A 9,822-nucleotide genomic window follows, 5' to 3' on the forward strand; every position below is an offset into this window, starting at 1 on the left:
ATCGCAGCCCCAAACTTTAAGAAATGACAACTTTGGTTTCTTGCCAAACCATAGTTCATAAGGTGTCGTCTCAACGGATTTTGATGGTGCCCTATTTAACGTGAATGCGGCCGTCTCTAAAGCATAACCCCAAAACGATAGCGGTAAATCTGTAAGAGACATCATAGATCGCACCATATCTAGTAAAGTACGATTACGACGTTCGGACACACCATTTCGTTGTGGTGTTCCGGGTGGCGTGAGTTGCGAAACTATTCCGTATTGTTTCAAGTGTAGACCAAACTCGTAACTCAAATATTCTCCTCCACGATCAGATCGTAGAAACTTTATTTTATTGTTACGATGATTTTTCACTTCACTCTGAAATTCTTTGAACTTTTCAAATGTTTCAGACTTGTGTTTCATTAAGTAGATATACCCATATCTGCTCAAATCATCTGTGAAGGTGAGAAAATAACGATACCCGCCGCGAGCCTCAACATTCATTGGACCACAAACATCAGTATGTATGATCTCCAACAAATCAGTTGGTCGCTCCATAGTTCCGAACGGCGTTTTAGTCATCTTACCCATGAGGCACGGTTTGCAAGTACCAAGTGATTCATAATCAAGTGATTCCAAAAGCCCATCAGTATGGAGTTTCTTCATGCGCTTTACACTGATATGACCTAAACGGCAGTGCCACAAATAAGTTGCACTATCGTTATCAACTCTGCATCTTTTGGTTTCAACACTATGAATATGTGTATCACTACTATCGAGATTTAATAAAAATAGACCACTCTTCAAGGGTGCATGACCATAAAAGATATTACTCATATAAATAGAACAACCATTATTCTCTGATTTAAATGAATAACCGTCTCGCATCAAACAAGATCCAGATATAATGTTCATGCTCAACACTGGCACCAAATAGCAATTATTTAGGTCTAAAACTAATCCCGATGGTAGATGTAAAGGTAGCGTGCCGACCGCGATCACATCGACTTTGGAACCATTTCCCACGCGCATCGTCACCTCGTCCTTAGCTAATCTTCGCTTAATTCGTAGTCCCTGTTTCGAGTTGCAAATATTAGCAACAGAACCGGTATCAAATACCCAGGTGCTACTTCGAGCATTAGTAAGGTACACATCAATAACATGTATATCACATATACCTTTGTTCACTTTGCCATCCTTCTTATCCGCCAAATACTTGGGGCAATTCCGCTTCTAGTGTCCAGTCTGCTTGCAGTAGAAGCACTCAGTTTCAGGCTTAGGTCCAGACTTGGGTTTCTTCTCTTGAGCAGCAACTTGCTTGCCGTTCTTTTTGAAGTTCCCCTTCTTCTTCCCTTTGCCCTTTTTCTTGAAACTGGTGGTCTTGTTAACCATCAACACTTGATGCTCCTTTTTGATTTCTACCTCCGCGGCTTTTAGCATTGCGAAGAGCTCAGGAATAGTTTTGTTCATCCCTTGCATATTATAGTTCATCACGAAGCTCTTGTAGCTTGGTGGTAGTGATTGGAGAATTCTGTCAATGACACTATCATCAGGAAGATTAACTCCCAGTTGAATCAAGTGATTATTATACCCAGACATTTTGAGTATGTGTTCACTGACAGAACTATTCTCCTCCATCTTGCAGCTGTAGAAATTATTGGAGACTTCATATCTCTCAATCCGGGCATTTGCTTGAAATATTAACTTCAACTCCTGGAACATCTCATATGCTCCATGACGTTCAAAACATCGTTGAAGACCCGGTTCTAAGCCGTAAAGCATGGCACACTGAACTATAGAGTAGTCATCAGCTTTGCTCTGCCAGACGTTCTTAATGTCGTTAGTTGCATCAGCAGCAAGCCTGGCACCCAGCAGTGCTTCCAGGATGTAACTTTTCTGTGCAGCAATTAGGATAATCCTCAGGTTACGAACCCAGTCCGTGTAATTGCTACCATCATCTTTCAACTTTGCTTTCTCAAGGAACGCATTAAAATTCAATGGAACAACAACACGAGCCATCTATCTACAAACAAACATAGACAAGCAAAATACTATCAGGTACTAAGTTCATGATAAATTTAAGTTCAATTAATCATATTACTTAAGAACTCCCACTTAGACAGACATCTCTCTAGTCATCTAAGTGATCACGTGATCCAAATCAACTAAACCATGTCCGATCATCACGTGAGATGGAGTAGTTTCAATGGTGAACATCACTATGTTGATCATATCTACTATATGATTCACGTTCGACCTTTCGGTCTCCGTGTTCCGAGGCCATATCTGTATATGCTAGGCTCGTCAAGTATGACCTGAGTATTCCGCGTGTGCAACTGTTTTGCACCCATTGTATTTGAACGTAGAGCCTATCACACACGATCATCACGTGGTGTCTCAGAACGAAGAACTTTCGCAACGGCGCATACTCAGGGAGAACATTTCTTGATTATTAAGTGAGAGATCATCTTAAAATGCTACCATCAATCAAAGCAAGATAAGATGCATAAAGGATAAACATCACATGCAATCAATATAAGTGATATGATATGGCCATCATCATCTTGTGCTTGTGATCTCCATCTTCGAAGTACCGTCATGATCACCATCGTCACCGGCGCGACACCTTGATCTCCATCGTAGCATCGTTGTCATTATGCCATCTATTGCTTCTACGACTATCGCTACCGCTTAGTGATAAAGTAAAGCAATTACAGGGCGTTTGCATTTCATACAATAAAGCGACAACCATATGGCTCCTGCCAGTTGCCGATAACTTCGGTTACAAAACATGATCATCTCATACAATAAAATATAGCATCACGTCTTGACCATATCACATCACAATATTCCCTGCAAAAACAAGTTAGACGTCCTCTACTTTGTTGTTGCAAATTTTACGTGGCTGCTACGAGCTTAGCAAGAACCGTTCTTACCTACGCATCAAAACCACAACGATAGTTTGTCAAGTTGGTGTTGTTTTAACCTTCGCAAGGACCGGGCGTAGCCACACTCGGTTCAACTAAAGTGAGAGAGACAGACACCCGCTGGTCACCTTTAAGCAACGAGTGCTCGTAGCGGTGAAACCAGTCTCGCGTAAGCGTACGCGTAATGTCGGTCCGGGCCGCTTCATCTCACAATGCCGCCGAACCAAAGTATGACATGCTGGTAAGCAGTATGACTTATATCGCCCACAACTCACTTGTGTTCTACTCGTGCATATAACATCAATGCATAAAACCTGGCTCGGATGCCACTGTTGGGTAACGCAGTAATTTCAAAAAAATTCCTACGCACACGCAAGATCATGGTGATGATATAGCAACGAGAGGGGAGAGTGTTCGTCCACGTACCCTCGTAGACCGTAAGCGGAAGCGTTATGACAACGCGGTTGATGTAGTCGTACGTCTTCACGATCCGACCGATCCAAGCACCGAACATACGGCACCTCCGAGTTCAGCACACGTTCAGCTCGATGACGATACCCGGGCTCCGATCCAGCAAAGCTTCGGGGATGAGTTCCGTCAGCACGACGGCGTGGTGACGATGATGATGTTCTACCGGCGCAGGGCTTCACCTAAGCTTCGCGACGATATGACCGAGGTGGAATATGGTGGAGGGGGGGCACCACACACGGTTAAGGAACGATCCGTAGATCAACTTGTGTGTCTAGGGTGCCCCCCCGCCCCGTATATAAAGGAGCCAGAGGGGAGGAGGCGGCCGGCCAAGGAGGGCGCGCCAAGGGGGGAGTCCTACTCCCACCAGGAGTAGGACTCCCTTCTTTCCTAGTTGGAATAGGAGAAGGGGAGAAGAGGAGGAAGAGGGGAAGGAAAGGGGGGGCGCCGCCCCCCTTCCCTTGTCCTATTCGGACTAGGAGGGGGAGGGGCACGTGGCCCCCTCCTGGCTCCTTCTCTCTTCTCCCTCGTGGCCCATGTAGGCCCATTAACCCCCCGGGGGGTTCCGGTAACCTCCCGATACTCCGGTAAAATGCCGATTTCACCCGGAACCATTCCGATGTCCAAACATAGGCTTCCAATATATCAATCTTTATGTCTCGACCATTTCAAGACTCCTCGTCATGTCCGTGATCACATCCGGGACTCCGAACAAACTTCGGTACATCAAAACTTGTAAACTCATAATAAAACTGTCATCGAAACGTTAAGCATGCGGACCCTACGGGTTCGAGAACTATGTAGACATGACCTAAAACCATTCTCGGTCAATAACCAATAGCGGGACCTGGATGCCCATATTGGTTCCTACATATTGTACGAAGATCTTTATCGGTCAAACCGCATAACAACATACGTTGTTCCCTTTGTCATCGGTATGTTACTTGCCCGAGATTTGATCGTCGGTATCCAATACCTAGTTCAATCTCGTTACCGGCAAGTCTCTTTACTCGTTCTGTAATACGTCATCTCATAACTAACTTATTAGTTATAATGCTTGCAAGGCTTAAGTGATGAGTATTACCGAGAGGGCCCAGAGATACCTCTCCGACAATCGGAGTGACAAAACCTAATCTCGAAAATACGCCAACTCAACATGTACCTTCGGAGACACCTGTAGTACTGCTTTATAATCACCCCGTTACGTTGTATATTTCTCATAGTTGCAGGAACATGTATAAGTCATGTAGAAAGCAATAGCAGAATACTAAACGATCAAGTGCTAAGCTAACGGGATGGGTCATGTCAATCACATCATTCTTCTAATGATGTGATCCCATTAATCAAATGACAACACATGTCTATGGTTAGGAAACATAACCATCTTTGATTAATGAGCTAGTCAAGTAGAGGCATACTAGTGACTATATGTTTGTCTATGTATTCACACATGTATCATGTTTCCGGTTAATACAATTCTAGCATGAATAATAAACATTTATCATGATATGAGGAAATAAATAATAACTTTATTATTGCCTCTAATGCATATTTCCTTCACAAGTGGGATCTGATGAACCACGTGCAACCCCGTCTATTCATGAAGATATTCCAGCCACTAGTGCTGAAGAAAATGTGAATGAAGAAGTGATGACTCAGGCTGAAACTACAGAAGAAACTGAAATTCCTCAGCATGAGGAACCTGAAATTGCTATTCCTGAGGTGATATTGCAAATCACAGACACCCCTCAGCCCAAGCCAAAGAATCCCTTCTCTAAGAAGCCAAAATTCAAGGCTGGTGATTTCTTCGGCGAGCATGTATTCTTCACTGAATTCAACCCTTATGACAATGCTCGTCTTAGAAGGAAGCATTTCTGGACTGCCAGCCAGGCCAACTTCTATTCCTCAGTTCTATTTGACAAGGACAAAGTCTTTGATCGTGAGCACATTCCTCACGTGGACATGGAATCTATGCCATGTTTCACGCCAGTTCTCAGTATGCTTCAGGATGCAGGCTTGCTGAATTTCTGCACTGACATCGTTGATTGGAATGAAGAGCTTATTCTTCAGTTCTACACAACTTTGCATATCACAGGCGATGTTGCTGACGTCAACTCATGGGTGTTGGACTGGATGACGGAAAACACTCATTACAAGGCACCTGCCACTGAATTGCTTCGTGCCCTGCCAATCAGTCCTCCACCAGAAGGCGCTCGCTGTTTGTATGATGAACCTGAACTTACTGATCATTATATGCAAGTGCAAGCCGCTGAAGCCTGGACATGCTCAAAGGACCAAATTCCTCGTGAAGGATTTGCTCTATGTGCCAAGAACCATATACCGCATTCTGACGAAGACTATCAGCCCAATCAAAGGACATGATTCTTCAGATGAAGAAATTGTGGGGATGACGAAGAATATGCTCTTCAACATCATGCATGGTATTCCTATCAATTACCATGATTTCTTCATGAGGACTCTTGCAAATGTTGCACTTTCACCGTTTGAGCTGAAGCCTTATGCACCATGGATCATGAGATTCCTTAGAACAAGGTCTTCACTCAACTACAAGGCTGATACACTTAACCATGGTAGCTACTTGCCCCCAATTGAAGTCCTCAAGCGGACAATTTCTTCATCTGATGAGAAGGGCAAGTCACCAGCTGTGATCGATGAAGGCACTCGTCCATTGGATGGTCAGTTCTGCAAAGCTGCATCTTACTCCACCAATGATGACTCTGCCACACATGATTCTGCTGCCAATGCTCCAAAGTCAAGTCCTCAAGCTACTGCTCCACGTGTGATGACTGACCGTGAATTGCTCATAAGTCTTCACCAGAAGGTCGATTGGAATCACAAATGGGTTAAGCGTCAGTTTGGCTCTATACTTCACAACATGACTTCCACACATAATGCAGTGAAGAAAAACCACTACTACCTCCATGAAGTGTTTGATCGCACCTGGGCAATACTGTCTCATCTATATGGTGAAGAAGATCTGAAGCAAATGGGATTCAAGGAAGACTTTGACTGGTCTGCACCTCCTCCGAAGAAATTCAAGAAGGTCAAGGTTCCTTCCTTGGTGGCCAGCTCATATTCTTCATCACGCGCCACGGACGAGAATGAAGACTTGGACGACACTGCAACAGGCCCTACAACGACTCAAGACCCTGACAACGCTGGCGCTCCTCCATCATCATGATATTCTTCAAGGGCGTTACTCCTTAGTTTCAACCCTTTTGGTCATTCGATGACAAAGGGAGAGAAATTTGAGTTAGTCTTCAAGCGGGTCTATATATGGGCGGTTTTTTGCGAAGTTACAACTCTTGTTCTTCTGATGACTTTGCTGGATCAAGTTGTAATCTTAAACTCTATGGTGGCTTAATACTTTTGTTGTGTTCTTCTGCATGCTTATTCCTCATTAATGTTAATGCACGCATGCTGAATCACATCAGTCACCATATTTCATCATGCATTTCAAATTCCTCATATTATATGTCAAATGCGTGTATGAATTACAAGATATAGGGGGAGATCTCCATGATTATACTCTTCAAGTGTGAATTGCTTGAAAAGCAAATACCTCACTATACACATCTTCAGGGGGAGTTCTTCTATATCTTGCAATCAAATTCGTCAATATCAGTATTTACACTTCACATGTTTATCCCCATTGAAAACTTAACCTATATTGTCATCAATCACCAAAAAGGGGGAGATTGTAAGTGCATCTAGTGCCGCTTAGTGATTTTGGTGTATTGAAGACTTATAGGTTAAGAGACCGATGCGTTTGTGAGTGTACACGGGTCTATAAGTCTATGAGGAGTTTGATATTTACAGAGAAAGTCGACCCCTAAAAATGAAGTTCTTCGACTGAAGACTTTGGATTTCTGAAGACTTTCTGAAGACTTTGAAAGTGAAGAAATTGGTGTGACCTTAAAGACTTGGTATTCATTCGAGGAACATGAAGCGCAAAGACTTTTGTTTTCATAGTTTCATTTTCTCTTTCTTGAGTCATAGGAAACATCGTACTGTTAAAGGGGGTCGAGGAAATACTAAGGAAAAATTTCCATGTGATGCTCAACTCAGAATCCTACACCTACCAATCCCTTCGAGTGAAGCCATTGGAAATCTCGTACAGTTCAGCCATATTCTTCAGTGACAGAGACGAAGTTCTTCTGGTCTCTGAGGAATTTGTTCTGACTAAAGAGTTAGCAATTCGCCAGTGCGGATTGCCTACCAAGTGAGGAACATGATAGCCCTGAGGAATTCAAACCTCAAGTATTCTGACCATTGCTGTGCTACGCGCCAGCTGTCCCAAAATATCTACCCACCTAACGGTCATATCAGACAAGGGCATTTATGTCTTATCATGTCGGGCTGCTCCCTAGGCTATAAATAGCCACCCCCTACAACCACTAGCTGGTTGGCTGCTCCGAGAGAAACTGACACTTGTCATTTGAGAGCAACCCATCCTCCGAGGACTTTGAGCGAAAATCATCAAGTGAGGAAATCCCAAACCCAAACCTACCAAACCCCAAGTGATTGAGCATCACTGAAGAGATTGATCCTGCGTGGATCCGACGCTTGTTTCCTTTGAAGACTGTGCTTCTTCCAGACGGTTAGGCGTCAAGGTCTAGAGCATCCAAGAGGAATTGTGGATCGCCGAGTGACCGAGTTTGTGAAGGTTCGGAAGTCACCTGAAGACTTACCACGAGTGATTGGGCGAGGTCTGTGTGACTTTAGCTCAAGGAGAATACGGTGAGGACTGTGTGTCCGGGACTGGGTGTCCTCGAGTTTAAATACTCAGCCGCTCCAACTAGATGCACAACTGAGACAGCAGTTGGAACTGGTCTACCAAATCATTGTCTTCACCGAGCTTACTGGTTCTATTTCTTCAACTCTTTAAATTCCTCATGTATGTAGTTGTGTGCCTGTTCATATATGTTTGAAGACTTTCTCAATTTCCTCAGTTTTATTCTTCAGTCTGATCGTCTTCTTCCTTGTGTTATCCTGTGTTTACGCTTTCTATACTCTATTCTTGTCTTCATTTCATCATGATGACTATGCGTGTGTTCTGTTATGTTCCCTTCTGAGTACTTATTCCGCTGCAAGTAGTTCTTCATTTAGGAATTTCCTCACCAGCAAATTCCTCAATGAAGAATTCATAAAAATCGCCTATTCACCCCCCCCCCCTCTAGTCTATATAACGCACTTTCAGTGTCGTTGCTACGAGGCTTGATGGCTCCTTCAATCATTAGCAGTGATGTGGTCCAGGGTGAGACTTTTCTCCCCAGACAGATCTTCGTATTCGGCGGCTTCGCACTGCGGGCCAACTCGTTTGGCCATCTGGAGCAGATCGACAGCTACGCCCCTGGCCATCAGGTCAGGTTGGGAAACTTGAACTACACGGCTGACTTTCGCAGAGACTTGATCTTCGACGGGTTCGAGCCTGTGTCAGGAGCACCGAACAGTCACGACGTGCATGACTTAGATCTGCCATCGGACGGTGTTCGGGATATCGCACCTATGGCTACCCCGGCCCTTAATCTGGAGCAGATTGTGCCATCCGAGGACGGGTGGATGGACCCCACCACGGAGGCCGCACACTCATCGGCGATGGAGCCGAACACAGACTCCACCTCCAAAGAGATCTGTGTCACCGGACCCCCGGACTTGTCTCCGGTCTTAGGTTCTTAACCGTGCACGTCCGTGCCTATCGAATCTGATTGGGCACTGATCATGGAGTTCACCTCTGTGGATATCTTTCAACACTCACTCTTTGGTGACATGCTAAATTCATTGAGCTCTCTCTCTTTATCAAGAGACTCTTGGCCGAACTATGTCCGGCTCGAGTGGGATGCGGACGACGAAGAAATTCGTGTCCCACCCACCACCCACTTAATAGCCACTGTCGATGAGTTAACCGACATGCTGGAATTCGACTCCGAAGACATCGACAGTATGGACGTCGATGCTGGAGATGATCGGGAACCACCGCCCATGGGGCACTGGACAGCCACCTCATCATATGATATATACATGGTGGACACACCCAAGGAGAACAATGGCAACAAAACGGATGCAACGGAGGATAATCCCCCCGAGCAGAAACCAAAGCGACGGTGCAGGCGCCGCTCTAAGTCCAGCCATAGTAAAAATAGCCATAACAGTGCAAGAAAAATTGACACCCCGGTCGACTCCAAAGGAAACGACTACCCCATGGACCCATCGATGGAGCAGGATGAGCCAGGGCACAAAGCATAGTCTCGAGCAGACGCCTGATCATGGCGACCCCGAGGGTAAAACTCATCAACCTGCCTCCGGAGAGGAGGACAGTCCGGACGACGACGCATTCATCCCGAAAAAACACTTAGAACAAGAGAACCTCCACATAAGGCTTATGGCCACCACGAGGAGCCTGAAGAAGCAGAAGCAAAGGCTT

The sequence above is a fragment of the Triticum dicoccoides genome, chromosome 1B (genome assembly GCF_002162155.2).
Source record: "Triticum dicoccoides isolate Atlit2015 ecotype Zavitan chromosome 1B, WEW_v2.0, whole genome shotgun sequence".
Classification (NCBI taxonomy): domain Eukaryota; kingdom Viridiplantae; phylum Streptophyta; class Magnoliopsida; order Poales; family Poaceae; genus Triticum; species Triticum dicoccoides.